Raw genomic sequence first — 16,238 nt, forward strand, 5'->3', positions numbered from 1 at the left:
GCACTCACTGCACTTAGGCAGCATATACAAGTGCTTCTAAATAAATTAGAATATCAGCAAAAAGTTTTTTTTTCCTTTCAGTAATTCAATCCAAAAAGTAAAACTCATACTATATAGATTCATTACATAGAGAACTTTTCAAGACTTTATTTATGTTCATGTGGAAGATTATGGCTTACAGCCAAGGAAAACCCAAAAGTCATCATCTCAAACAAGGAGAATATTATTATAATAAATAATATTATATTTATATGATTTTTTATTATATTATTATTATATTTTTTTATTATTATTATTTTTTTTTTAAAACAGAAATGTTGCCCAAATCTTTTTGCATGAATGACTGCACCAATGCTGCGATTGGCTGATGGCAATACAGAGGTGTTATGGATGCCCAGATTCTGTGATAGCAGTCTTCAGCTCATCTGCATTGTTGAGTTAGGTATCTCTCATCTTCCTAGTGTGTCTCACATAGAGAAGCCATCCTTTATGGCGTTAAGGTCAGGCGAGTGTGCTGGCTAATCAAACAAAGTGATACTGTGGTTATTAAACCAGGTATTAGTACTTTTGTTAGTGTGGACAGGTACCAAGTCCTTTTGGAAAATGAAAATTCCATCTCAAGTTGGTCGGCAAAGGGAAGCGGGAAATGCGCTATAATTTTTCCGCTATCCAGATGCGCTGTCTTTGGTCTTGATAAAACAGAGTGGACCTACATGAGCAGATAACATGGTTCCCATACAATCACTGATTGTGAAAACTTCACACTAGAGCTCAAGCAGCTTGGATTGTGCCTCTCCACTCTTCCTCCAGACTTTGGGAAATTGACTTCCAAATGAAAAGCAAAATTTACTTTCATCTGAAAACAACTTCTGGCCACTGAGCAACAGTCTAGTTCTTTCTCTCCTTGGCCCAGGTAAGTCTAAGGTAGGGCTTAACTTTCTGAGCGGTGGGGGTCTCAGTGATGAGACCCCTACAGATCACAAAAGCAAGGGGTCCCACGTACCTCTGTCAGACCCCACGTCGCTCCATGAGAGTAATGACCGTTCTGCTCCATACATCTCAATGGAGTTGACGGAAATTGCTGAGCGCCGCACTCACTGATCTCTGTCAGCTCCATAGAGATGAATGGAGCAGAACAGTCATACGTGGCTGCCTGCTCTATTACTATCACGGAGCGACAAGGGGTCCGGAGGTACTGGTCCGTGCCCAATGTGCACTGAAATCCTCAGTGGCAAAATAGTGTAGTTGAAGGTAGATTTAGAAGGAGATTGCTCAGTATTGCAGGCACCAATATTCAAAACAAAGGGCTGACATCACCAGATTCGGACTAAGTGAACAGGTGAATTCATGAGTTGCCCCCAAGCTCCTGTATGAGTGGTACGGATATTCCCAGCTGTTATTTCTTGCTCTCTGTCCATCACATAGTTTGTCAGAGTCACGGTCGGTGTGATGCTAAATTCAGAACAGGCGATGTATGATAACGCATCTCTTTGCATCTGGTCAAAGGTGCAGACAGGGCCGGCGCTATGGGTAGGCAAAGGTGGCAATTGCCCAGGGCCCCCTGAAAGAGGAGAATCTCTTCTTTCAAATGAATCTTGAATTTTGTTTCTAGGTGCCCTGGATCCAGAGATATTCAGGTTTAAAGTGAGAATGTCAGGTGCCATTTTTATATATAAAAATCACTCCCAACGGCAGTTCAACAGTTATTATCTCCATTTTCTTAAAACTTAGAAACACAAATTTTGATTCATATAAAAGAGGAGACTCTCTTCTTTCATAGGAAAAAAGAAGTGAGGTTCTATGTGTCACAGAGCCAGAGATACAGCCCTCTGAAGTGTCCCCCCCTCCAGATTCTTAGCCATCAGGCTGCAGGGAGCATTTGCTGCACACAGGAGCTGCTGCACCTCACAGATAATGGAAATATTCACTTTATATGTTACTACATTTTGAGAAGGGATAATATCAACTAATATTAATGTTTTTAACCCTTCTCTATGCAGAACTATCTAAGAACACACTTTCTCTCTTATTCCCTTTGATTTTGTGATAGTTTTTTGTTGTTCAGAAAATTGACTGATAAGATGAACATTCAAACCCAGAACACGTCCATAAAGTTATATGTAACACCAAAAACACTCATATGTTCTGGAATAAAGTTTTTATTTCACACCATCCTCCATTATTACACCTATGTTATGATGTTTTCACTCTCAGTCTTATGATCCGCGGAGGGTTCTGTTATTGTGCAGCTAATACAATGGCGCACATCTAAAAGTGACTTTATTATCTCATTAGCTTGGCTTATGGATACTGTATATAGTTATTTATTTGGGTGACCATTGTGTAAGGAACATACAATGATGGATTTGTGTGAATTTTCTAGCTGAAAAGAAGATATCTAGTTATTACAGTTTTAGTGATATTATGTGGATTTATTTTTGTGAACATATGAATATGGGACATTTGTGAACTCTACACATGTCTATCTATTACATTTAGGAGATGTGAAGGTAAATAGTTTCTGTTGGAGCACATTTTTTGCCATCGAAGTAAAATTTTAAGTATTTTTTTGTAAAATGTTTCATTTCGAATCAAAGTTGCATGAAGGCGCCTATGTCTATAAACTCTTTGATGCTATTTTGAAAATGGGGCACGTGTCTGCTTTCAGAAAATATCGGTCCCTCTTCCCAATGGGCCTCAAAAGTCTAATCAGCCTACCAGTAATTTTTTGGAGTGTGGGAGGAAACCGGAGGACCCAGAGGAAACCCACGCAGATGTTGACCAGCGCTGCAAGGCTGTAGTGCTAACCACTGAGCCACCGTGCTACCCATCAATCTCCTTATCATCTCTCTATCTCCTATAAAATTCTCCAAAATTACAGTTTGTTTTACCATACTAAAGGGAGCCTCTTGATGACTGTGACTGGTCATAAAATACTTTTATTTTGGGGCCCCACTTTTAGTTTTGCCCAGGGCCCCACTTTGTCTAGAACCGGCCCTGGGTGCAGAGGCCTGTGATACCCACTGGTTACTTGGGGCATCAATGCGACAGCTGGCTACTGGGGATACTACTGTGACTACTGGCTGCATCACTGTGACTACTGGGGAAAGCAATGTTCCTAATGACTACTGGGGATATTACTGTAACTACTGGGGCAAGCACTGGCTACTAGATGCAGACTCTGTCACTATTCGCTACTGGGGGCAGGCTCTGTGACTTCCCGGCTACCTGGAGCAGGCTCTGTCACTACCGGTTACTGGGGGAAGGTTCTGTGACTACTGGCTATTGGGGGCATCACTGCAACTACTGGGTACTGAGGGCAGGCACAGCAGCCGCTGGGGAAACCACTGTTACTACTGGCTACTAGCAACAGGCACTGTGAGTATTGACTACTGGATGGCAAACACTGTGACTACTGTCTACTGAGGGCAGGCACTGTGTGTACTGGCTATTGGGGATAGGCACTGTGACAATCGGCTACTGTGGGACAGGCACTGTTTCTATTGGTTAGTTTTTCTTTACAGTAAACTCTGGTGTTACATATGAGCTCACAATTCTGCACGTAATACTCAATATTTTTTTTATTCTGAGCTTGGGTCTATTTTTATGTACTTAGCTGGGACCATAACTTACATAACTGAAGAACTGCATTTACTTGTTGAACTGGGTTCTGGTGCTGTATATTTTGTCCTGATCACAGTTCTGGTTCTGTATTTATGTACAGAATTTGGTTATGAGGCAGTATTTATGGTATGATTTTTGCTTTGGTGCTGTATTTTACTTGGTTCTGTTGCTGTACGTGTCCCGCCTTCTGGATCTATGCAGTTAAAGGGGTATTACCACAAAGACAAGTTTCTTATATGTACTCAGCACATCAAAATAACACATTCTCTAATTCACTGTTATTAACAAAAATGCAGCATTTCACAGATTTAAGTCCAACCTGTCTCTATTAGTTCTACTGTACACAATTTTAGTTTCCCCTAGACACGATCCTTTAACCTCTGACTTTAGGGTCGGGCCACCATCTTGGATTTCTGTGTGAAGGCGGTGCTTGCTAAATTTCTGTGTCTTTCTCCTCTGTGCCTGTAGCTTCGCCCCCTGCAGCACGGAGCTCACAGACTCTCACTGATTCACTTCCTGCCAGCACATAGTGAGCAGAGAGGAGCTGCAAACTACAAACTACAAGGAGATAAGTGATCCGGGGGAAGCGGGGGCAGGCACATATCTGTGAGATGTAGCAGAGCTGGCAGTGTAAAAGTCTTTCGGCCTCTGACATGCCTCTGTGTATTAGTTATCTCATGCATCTGTGATCTATCTCATCTCTCTATGTGACAGTGTACAATGTCAGAAGCCAGATGAAAGTGTATATACACCTGTACCCTGAAAATGTAACCACATTGTCACCCCACATTACTAGATGAATCATAATGAGGACACATTTACTTAAACCGGTCCGCCAAGTTCACCAAAAGTGCATTGTCCAACGATTATGCACTGTGCTGCGATTCACTAAGATCGTGTGCCCCATATCCTGCATGTGTCGCTTCCCCGCTCAGGTCTGACTGAGTTCACCTTCTTCTTCCTGGTGCATGTAAGTGCATTGTCTTGCGACATAATTTGAAAGTTAAATCCCGCGCTCAGTCCTAATCAGTCGGATTGTCCGAGGGCACGTCCCCTGATTTGTCTGAAGCCAGCGTAGCTGCGCCAAAAAACGATTGCGTGTGACACAATCCCAGCGCAGACACCTGTTAAATACCTGTCAAAGCTGCGCAAATCCTGAAAGCAGTTCAAACTACGATGAAAGTGCGATTCACGACTCTTAGTAAATTAGCCCCTGCTGAGAGGGTCCACACCCTGGGATTTTGCACCGACCATCACTGAGTGATAGGAGCTAAAACTGCAATAACACTGTAAAATTGTAAAGTAAGAGGTTAAAATTATCCTAGGGGATACAAATATTTTTGTATTCATGGTTTGGTAAAGTGGCTGTATCTATAATAAAACCTATATATAACCTAATGTTAATAATTTTGGATACAAAATAGTTTATTTATATAATATATTAATATAAAGTGCATTTTAAACACTGTAGATGTTGATTTGAATAAGTATAATTTTTGTTAATCGCACGGCACTACATGACAGACTTCTCTCTCCCAAAGTAGGGAGTACTTTGTTAAAAATTAGAATTCCACCTCTGGATATTCTGAACGCAGCATTTCTACCATGCTATCCATTTGCGGCATAATATGGCTCACAGAACTAAGAGGGTCTATAATAAGGCGAGAGCCAGTGAGCAGGTGACTGACAGGCATTTTACAGATCAAGGCAAGGGCTACTACTAAAAGAGATTTGTGTCTGTTATGTTTGAGGGGTTTAGGAATTGGGGAGATTATATTTGCATCATGTAGTTGTACAGTTGTAGGCGCAAGTCATCACCACTGCTCGCTGAATCAACTCAATGATCAAAGAAAATATGATGGTTGTCAAGGCTCGGGGTCAGTAAACCCCTGGACCACCGCGGGAGATGGTACTAGCCGACATCTGGGACCAGTATCTAAGTGGCACCCGGTCTTCACCAGAGCCCGCCGCAAAGCGGGAAGGTCTTTCTGCGACAGGGTGCCAACAGGACGTTCCACAGGTGCAACTAGCCCGCAGTGGCAGCCAATGTCAAGGTACAGATACAGCGGTCAGTCTCAGAGTCAGGTACAAACAGGCGGTCAGGGCAGGCGGCAGAGATGCAGAGGTCATAAGTCAGGTCCGGGGTCACAACAGGAGATCAAGACAGAGAGGGAACGATACAGGAACAAGGAACAAAGAGCTTCCCCTATGGCTTTTGGCGCAAAGATATGGCGGGGAGTGATGGGACCCGGAAGGGGCCGGCGCCAATCAGCAGTGTGCTGGCCCTTTAAATCTTTGAGTGCTGGCGGAATAGGAACAGAAGCGTGGAGAGGTGAGTGCAGGCCAGGGGACGGGGCAGCAACATCACGGAGAGAGGCACAGGTGTGCCTGCGATCCGAGGCATGGATCGCAGGGACACCACTGACAATGGTGCTGATCTTAGAGAATCAGGATTTGAACCCATATTGATCTACCATCATTAGCTTATCTCATCTAATGAAAAATCTCTCTAAATAAAACCCTAATTCAGACCAGATATCCTGACTCAGATTTTCAGTTCTCCCATATATTAGACATACCAGTCATGATCCTAGAGGTGAAGGTGCAAGGTTTGTTACATGTTTAATTGCATAAAGAACTGGTAATTATATCTAAAAAAAATAGAAAATAAAATAAAAAATAACCAGGGGTGATTTAACACTGCCATGGGCTGTATGAATGTACAAGTCTGGAATCACTTCCTACATATGGTACTAGGACCAAGCTTCTTGGGGAATGGAGGATGTGTTCCTTCTTCCTGCTCTCAATCTGCAGTTTTAGGACTATTGGAGGACCTTCAAAGGTCCTGAAATGGCTCTTGTGTACATCTGTATTGAGAACGTGAACATATATAAGAGGATTTCATGGGTAAAGGTCCTTTTCAGTACAAAAGTTGGTGGGTGGTTGGGTCCAGAGCTACCACCCAAACCGCCTACCCTTATCACTTACCCATTCAGACATAAATGTTTGACATTTAATAATTCTTGTGTTTTCACACTTTGATTTATACAGTGTATATATGGGTTATGTGCTGTAGATGTAAGTGGAAGTGATTTTCAGATGAGCTAATTTCACAGGTGGAAAAGCATAAATGGTGTTCGATTTTTTCATGTTGTGCAGAAGGATTGGTCATTATGGACACAATTCAAGAGGTGGACATTTAGGAAATCTGTCTCATTGACGAACTAATCACATTCCTTTTGTCTGGTAATGTAAAAGCGAGTATCTTAGATTACACGCCAATCGCTCTGTGTTGTGGTGAGTTTTATGAGGCCAGGGCAATTTCCCTGGGGCGGAAGGAGGTATAACAGGGATTCCTCATCTCAGTCCGTGCTTCTTTAGCAATATGTTAAGACTTTCTGGACTCTGTAATTGTAACACTGACTGACAGGTTGTAATTAAGACCATCTCAATAGTAAAAATTGAAGTCATAAAGCTTAGAATTGTAGAAGACCATATTAAAGTACAGGGTAGAGTTCAGCAGGGGACTCTACTGTACAATTAACATGCATGGATTGCGCTTTTAACATGTTTATGGATTAAATATAACAACTCATATCCTGAGAATTCCCAGCATATATTAAGTATATATATATTTTAACACAAAAAAATGCTGCGGTGTCGTATAGAGCATCTTTAATTAAAATTAATACATTTACACCAAAATGTTCTATAGCTATAATAAAAGAGATATACTTGGGGCACTTCCAGTTAAGGCATTTGGGATATTAAAACTTCAATTTCAGTGTGATGGGTCAATATGCTACCGTTAAAATGTGACTTGATTCTGATGTTGCTTGACACCATCACATCCCTTATCATTCTCCCAGTATATAAGCACTAGGATAATCTGTCCACATTTTTGTGGGCTAACAGTAACACCTGGGGTCAAAGTTGACCAAAAACCTCCATTGGCCAATCAGGGCTGCTAGGGATACATCACTTTCACAAATACACAGGCAATCCCTGGGTTACATACAAGATAGGTTCCACAGGTTCTTAAGACCAAACATTTTTTCGTCCCAGTGACAATTGTAGTTTTAAAATTTCTTGCTGTAATGGGACCAAGTATTATCAATAAAGCTTCATTACAGACACCTTACAGCTGATCATTGCAGTCTGGGACTAAAGTAACATCCAGAGATCTTCACCAGAGGTCACAGGGGGCAGAGGGGTCTGTCTTTAACTAGGGGTCGTCTGTAAGTGGGGTGCCCTTAAGTAGGGGACCGCTTGTAATGTTAACACCCAGTTGTCCATTAAAACAAACTATACTTTTGAACAATAGATTAACAACACAATACAGTTATAAGATAGAATTCTGCAGAAATGTCATTTTATGGAAAGAGACTTTTTTTTACCAAAATATATGTCAAAAGAGATGTCGGGCTACCTTTAAAAATTGATATAATGGGGCTCATTTAGAAAGTTCAGGCAGACAGGTGGGTGCACACTAGTTACGACTAGTTAAGGCTGGCGCAAATGCTGGCGCAAACGCAAATGCAGACAAAGTCGCGCCCACCGGGGCGGGCCTCGGCCCGATCGCATCGGCGTTTCTACGGAAACGCCTGCGATCGGGAACGAGCCGCCGGTGTTTTGCGTTAATTTAGCGCGTTTGCAAGCGCAGACAAAGCGCTACGTGCGGCGCCAGCCTAAGGCTGATAAAGCTGGGACACTTAATCATGGATCCAGGCACTGTGACTGTGGTAATCCTCTTATAAAATCAACGTACAAAATTATGTCATTGAGCCTAAAGGGCTCTTGGGGGTTGTTTCCAGAGCCATTCTGAGCTGTATCTTCGTAGGCTATTACAATAAGAAGAGCAAGTCTCCCCTCCCCATGTACTTACACAGCCAGAAGGAGGAGGGAGAGAGCAGGAGGTTGGATGAGACATGTTCTGCTCATTGTTACAGCCTCTGAATCAGCAGCAGTGAGTGTCTCTGGTAACTCCCCCATAGCCCTTCAAGCTCATTAGCATAATATTCATAGATCCAGACACCGTGACTATGGTAATCTTCTTATATTTGATATTCAATGCCTCCTTTCTTCTAAACTTATCTTTTAAGAAGTGTCGCTGCTTTATTAGGCTTTTGATGGCAGATTTTCTTCAATCGTCTCATATAATTTTGGTATATTAACCTGAAAAGCCTATAAATTACCTATTACACACATGCCTCATTAGAGACGTTGTTTGCATAGGGTATTCTATATAACAATGTAGTAGTTTATCTGTCTCTCTTCCGGCCCTTAGAACACAGTTCTTTGTGATATTAGCTTTTAAAAAATGTTTATTACAGATTTTGGTCCTTTATTAAATTGTTGCAGCAAATGTGTTTTGGCTGCAATCTCCCCATCAAACATGATATATCAGACCATATAAAATAACAGTGAGGAAGCTGTTTGCTATGATAAACTAGGGAACAGGAAACTGTTATAGTTTCTGAATTTTTAATACAGCCATGTGAGTTTACTGCAAAGGGGCCCACTGGGGCTCTGACGCCCAGGGGCCTACTGAGAACTGTAGCTGACACTGCATGTGATCCTGCTACTAGAACAGTTGTTACCTACCACCATGAAATGAAATGATGCTTAGAGCCAGGTAGTTGGGGCATGAAAGCAATAATAAAGTCATTTTAAGGAGACCAATGTGTGCAAAGAAAATGTTCCTCACACCAAGAATCTCCTCTAATTGAATTTCACACAAGGAAAATCAGAATCAATACCCAAGTGTGCAGAACCTAAGGAAGACTTAGAATAAATGTTGCTAAAAGGGCAGTACTGGCGGGACCTGGTCATACAAAAAATTATCACCTATGGCAGTGGTGGCGAACCTATGGCACGGGTGCCAGAAGTGGCACTCAGAGCCCTGTCTGTGGGCACCCAGGCCTTCACCCCAGCACAGAATTTGCTAGATGTGACTAATGGCTTTCTCCTGTGGTCCAAGACAGCCATGGAAATGCCATGCTAAAGCGACACCTCCTTGGCTGTTAGGACTACACATGAAACAAGAAGGTGTGGACAGAGATGGATTATCATTGGAGCTCCTGCTCTGGGTCCCCTAATTGTTTCTCTTCAGGGGAACCTGGAAGGAAGCTATAATTTCTATATCTTCTTTCTGTTGCATTGGTGTCCTCAGGACGCCAGTACGATAGAAACTTGTGATACAGCTGGGATCAATAGGTTACTGCTTAAATTGTCATGTCGGCACTTTGCGACATAAAAGTAGGTTTTGGTTGTAAGTTGGGCACTCTGTCTCTAAAAGGTTCGCCATCACTGACCTATTGACCTAATGCCCAATACCCCCAAAACAAACTGCTTGAGCATTAAAATAGTAGTAGAAAATTTTTTTATAAACACTTTTTATGGGGAACTATATATATTATAATTCATGAAAGGGCATTAGATTCATTAATATGACTGCTAGCATATATATTTTTATTCTCGCGGGTTCTAAACAATGTATTAGGGGGGCATAATTATAATTATTACAAATTATCTTTGCCATTGAGCTTTGAGGAATATATATTATTTAGGAGCCAAGTGTGGTTATCTTGGGGACACTATACTATAAGTGACTGTATTAATATTAGGGGCATGGTGGGGATGTGTTCTTGAGGGGGGGGCATATATATGGGGATAAATTCAGCAGCAACCAGTCATGGCAAGGAGTGTTACATTTGTCCTGAAGTTCTGCACCTGAAAGAGAAGAATTGTTACCTGTAAGTTGTTATATGCCACTACGGTTTGTGATTGACTGTAATCACTAACTAACCTGTTAAAATATGAGACAAAGATATGTTTGTTTGGCATACGGCCCATACAATGGTAAACTGACTATACTCACCTCTAGTGTGTAATGGATTTTTAAAGTACTGTTACCAGAATCAGTTTTGGCAATTTATTTTATCCTTAAAAAAGTTTCTACCTCCAGTAGCCAACTGGCATTGGTTAATCTTTAAAGGAAATCAACCAGTTAAAAAACAACTGTGAGGACAAGATGCCCGGCACTCTTGGCTGCTAATAATGCAAGCCCTCACCACCTACCTCTACCATGTTTCCAGCATGGGAGAGGGAGGAGAAAAAGCTTGCATAATTAGCAGCCCAGAGCGCCGGACATCTTGTCCCCGCTTTTCTTGCTGCTAATTATAAGGCCTGTCACGCTTAGAGAAAGACAAAGCCTGAATCTAGATGAAGAGCAGCGGAGGTGAGTATTTCAAGATTTTTTGGAAACTGTTTGATTTCCACTAACTTTATGCATTGTTCTGGGTGGACTTTCACATCTAGTGTGCATGAAAAAGTGAGTATGAAATATACTGAAACTATCCCATCCAGCATTGTTTTATTTGTTTTGTACAATGATAATGATAACCTATTTAGTGAATTATGCCATTTTCAATGATGGGGTCTTTGACGGCTTCAGGCCTCGGCCACAAGTGGTGTTTGTATTGCATTTACCACAATGATAAAGCTTGGGGTTGGCGCACAGACGGATCTTCCACTGAAACGCTTCAATAGGCAGACAATGAGTCCTATGAGAAGGCATAATATACTGATGTACATGGGTATTATATAGGAAAAAAATCCAAATGTGAAGCTTTTAAGCACATTCACAATTATAAAAGAGACATCCAGTAAATATAATGAGTGATTCCTATCGTGCCATCGTAGGCAACTGTGTAATTTGTAACATCCTGTTTAATAATATTGGCTAAATGTCTTGCATCGCCCACAGCAGCTATATCTCTTAAATGATTTATAATATAATAGAAAACGCATTTATATTCAGGCAAATAGACATGGACTGTGAACGGATTCCGGCAAGCAGGCAAAATGTGGAACCCAGACAATAAATCAGCATCTATGCTATAATATAAGAGAGAAATATCCGAAATGTATGGCAGGAAATGCTGAAACAAGCAGGGGATGGTAAATTGGGACAGGTGCATTAAATGTAGCTGTAAGGACAATGAAGCAGGTGGGAGGTTCGTGTATCAATCATTCAGCCCCCGGATGGGAGAAGATTACACATCTTTTCGAAGGGAGGATTGAAATGGATAATAGGAAATAAAGTAATATAAGACAGGAAGATTGGGCAGGTGGCATGAAGGAATATAAATAATACATCAAGATAATCCTACACAAAGAGGACTTGCAGATCCAGAGTGGGTCAAGTCAATTATCAATGGAAATTAGAAGAGAAAGTTTCATTAAGAGGACTATGCCGGAAAGCAGCTCTTTTAAAGCTGACCATACACACAAGACATGTTCAGGTGACAGTCATCTCTCCAGACATATCCATACACATGCACACTCAGCTTAGCAATGTGGGAGTAAGCCACTGCCAAACTATTGTGGTGGTGGTCCATCTCCCTACATTTCAGTTACCTAGTATCCACCACAAGCACTGGATTTGGTCAAGATGAACTTAATGTGTATGTCCATATCAAGTTTGATTCTTTTCCCCCATCCACATGATGCGGGACAACAATTTGGGACACCGACTGTCCAATAATTGGACACCTATCACAATAATAGGGTCTGAACACCATTCAATACTTTGCAAATGCTAGAAATTGCAGTGTACAGTGAGTACAGTGCTTGACTATCTCTGCAACTCTGATATTGGGAGTGGCTGATATACCCAAGCGCTGTGCTCAGAAATTTCCAAAAGTAGCTTAATATTTAATTAAACAGCAGGATGCATGCTCAACCTGCCGATTCATAAATTAGCAAGAAATAGACCATTGGGGACCCCAAAAGTCCGCCCCCACTGTTAAATCAGATTGTTATCCCCTATCCACCAACCTGGTGCAACTGCTTTAAAGGAAATCTACAATCAAAATCAAGCATGATGATCATAGATCGAGGCACCGTGACTGTGTTAATCTTCTTATATTTGTTATCCATGGCCTCCATTATGCTAATGAGCCTGGAGGGCTCTGGGGGTGTTACCAAAGCCCCTTTGTGCTGTGGCTTCACAGGCCACCACTCCCTCAGCACTTCCCTCCGCCTTATGCATGATGTTATCTCACTGCAGCAGAGTAAATTTCAGCACACAGTGAGAGGGGGAAGTGCTCCTGCACAGTGAATCTGCAGAAAGGAGGGACTCTGGTAAGGCCCCCAGAGCCCTTCTGGCTCATTATCATTATTTTAGAAGTTGAATTTAGAAGGAAGGTGGGCATGGGAAAAAAACATGAAAAAATTACCACAGTTGTAGTACATGGATCTATGAGCAAGTGTCCCTGGTTTATCATACTTTATTTTGATGGTAAATTTCCTCTAAGCATTGGTGCCAGTCCAGGTAGCTGTAGTGTTGGAATGTTTTATTTAACTTTAAGAGTACTAAATGCTTGAAAACTTTAGCACATATGTAAAAGGACATCTACCAGGATGAAGTATTGTAAACCAAGCACACTGACATACTGGTGTGTTCCCCCTCTGGCAGGATCTGTTCTTCTCATATCTTTTCATGCCCTGGTTTAAAAAAAGGCTTTTACAATTATGCAAATGGTCCTCAGGGGCCCTGGGCTGCAAAGGTGTGCTCATTTGCATCATTGAAAGCCTTTTTTCCTTAAACAAGGGCATAAGAAGCTAAGAGAAGAGTGAAACCTACCAGAGGGGGCACACACCAGCTGGTCAATATGCTTGGTTTACAGTCCTGCATCCTGGTGGTAGATATCCTTTAAGTGAATTTGGTCATATCTTTCTATATATCGTTTAATAAAAGGCACAGTTGTTGCCCCATGTGGCTTTCCAGGTCATCAATCTTCTATAAATATGAAAGGGAGAGAAAGATGAATCTTTTGTGTGGAAGACACTGAGGTCTTCCAGTGACTGTGGCGTATCACTATGAGGGGAGCACTAGCGATGCCCCTATAGACCCCATATTACCCCTAAGCACAGTCTTATAGATATATGATTTATTGTGCCATGACAGATTGATGAGCTGATGCAGTGAGCATGAAATGTGTTGCAGGGGCACTCCCTGAGCCCTCTCCCTGACTGATGACAGTGAGCAGTAATTATCAGTCGCCAGCACTAAATCACCGCTCTGTCTACATAGCCCCGGGCACTGATATCCCTGTACACATTAACTCCACAATGAAGAGCTACCACTCGGCCACTACGTATATATTATACTCTATCCATAAACTGTAAGCTGTTACATTAAGATGATCTGCACCCCTCATATTAATTGTATGTCATTATTAAAGGGGACCTCCAGGTATGATGACTCTACATCTATGGTAACACCTTGTTTGTTCTATACTTTGGAGATTAATGTCAAGGATATTATGGGACACAGCAATGTAATATAGTAATATACATTGGCTAAATTTAAAAATACTAAAGAAATTAGGAAAGCCCTTTACTAAAATAAAATGAAGGGACTTTTCAACCCCAAACTAAACAGTTTATTTTGGGGATGGGACTCCTGTAAGGGTATTGCGGACAACTTGGTCCATAAAGTAGCAGCTGCCTAAAAATAATAATTCCTTTATTTATATAGCACACACAGATTACTCAGCGCTGCACAGAGCTTGCAAAATTAGTCCCTGTCCCCAATGGGGCTCACCATCTAATTAACCTACCAGTATGTTTTTGGAGTGTGGGTGGAAACCAGAAGACCTGCAGATGTTGACCTGGATGGGACTTGAACCCAGAACACCAGCGCTGCAAGTCTGTAGTGCTAAGCACTAAGCACAAGTTGGACAGATCTGTATATGCCTCTGACTAATATTCTATGCGTAAGTCATTAGATATTGGGACTATAAAACCCCTTAAGAGGAAATCTACCATGGGAAATCTGGGATTCCCGTCCAGGCAGCAGCTGCATCCCTGGATTAGGGAAGAACGGGATGCAGCTGCTGCCGAAATAAAGTTTAATTTGTGAATACTCAAATTAATTTATAAGGCCTGAGGCAGCTCCAAGGTGGGTCAAATGCTGCTTCACAACCCCAGTAGCCACTACTGACCCTCCTCTACCTGCCAGTATCCAGCATTGGCCCATCTTCGGCATCATTGGAGCTCTGCACAATTTCTTGCTGCCGACTGGGGGGGGCTCTGCATGAGCTGAAATCTCTGGTAGCTGTCTCAGGCTACTCCATGCCCCCAGTAGCCTAAGAAATGTATTTGCATATTGACAAATTAAACTCCAACAGCTGCCTCCCTGGATTAGAGAAAAATGTGAAGATGCAGCTCTGGGGGCGGGGGGCATATCTACCTTTGGGAATCTCTCACAAAGTAGATTCCCGATGGTAGATGTCCTATAATGGATTTCTCAGTACATATACACTAAACATGTATTTACAAACAAAACAAACATGGTGCAAAGAAGGCCTGGAATGGAATCACAGTCTTTGTGCTGGCCAGATGATATGGACTGACCACAGTGCAGAGGAGCGGACTCCGAGCATCAGAGTTATATATGATACAAATGACAATTTGCATCATTTGTCACTATGATGCCTGGAATCCCTTTGGTCGGTCAATGAAATTCAGCCAGAACGCGGTCTGACTTTAGGGGAGTTAGACTGTCCTATAACCCATGCTCTTTCCCTGTAGGGGATGATTCAACCTCTTTCTTCTCAGTAATCGGAGAGAAAACAACTTTATAAACTTACGTACATTATCTCACTAATTTATGCATGCCTCGCCGGTTAATTGATATGCGTGCTCCCATTGGCCGCATCTCTCCTGCCTCCCCTGACCTCAGCCGGCTTGTTCCAAAATCTCACACTGCGGGCTGCGCAAGTTCTCGGGCCTGTGTGACATTTTGAACAAGCCGGCTGACGTCAGGGGAGGCAGGTTTATAAAGTTGTTTTCTTGATGATTACTGAGCCAGGAATCTAGCTGAAAGAAGTGGAATCATCCGCTACAAGGAAAGAGCATGGGTTATAGGTAGAGATGAGCGAGCACTAAAATGCTCGAGTGCTCGTTATTCGAGACGAACTTTTCCAGATGCTCGAGTGCTCGTCTCGAATAACGAGCCCCATTGAAGTCAATGGGAGACTCGAGCATTTTTCAAAGGGACCATGGTTCGGGAATAAAATGTGTTAATTAATTGAAAAAGAATGTCTTCTGATAAGTTAGCAGATGTATGCAAACATCTGCAATCTATTCTTCACTGTTCCGCGCGTATATTATCTCCCGACAAGTTAACAGATGTGAAGAACAGTGAAGAATAGAATAAAAACAGTGACCACAGGATCATTTAAGTGAAAAACACAGTGAAGAATAGATTGCAGATGTTCTGCACATCTGCTTACTTGTCGGGAGATACGCTGTCCCGGGATCCGCTGCTCTTCTTCCACTGAAGTCTCCCCGATGTCTCCGTGCCCCTCGATGTCTCCGTGCCCCTCGATGTCTCCCCGTGCCCCTCGATGTCTCCGTGCCCCTCGATGTCTCCGTGCCCCTCGATGTCTCCGTGCCCCTCGATGTCTCCGTGCCCCTCGATGTCTCCCCGTGCCCCTCGATGTCTCCCCGTGCCCCTCGATGTCTCCGTGCCCCTCGATGTCTCCGTGCCCCTCGATGTCTCCGTGCCCCTCGATGTCTCCGTGCCCCTCGATGTCTCCGTG

The sequence above is a fragment of the Engystomops pustulosus genome, chromosome 2 (assembly GCF_040894005.1).
Source record: "Engystomops pustulosus chromosome 2, aEngPut4.maternal, whole genome shotgun sequence".
Lineage (NCBI taxonomy): Eukaryota > Metazoa > Chordata > Amphibia > Anura > Leptodactylidae > Engystomops > Engystomops pustulosus.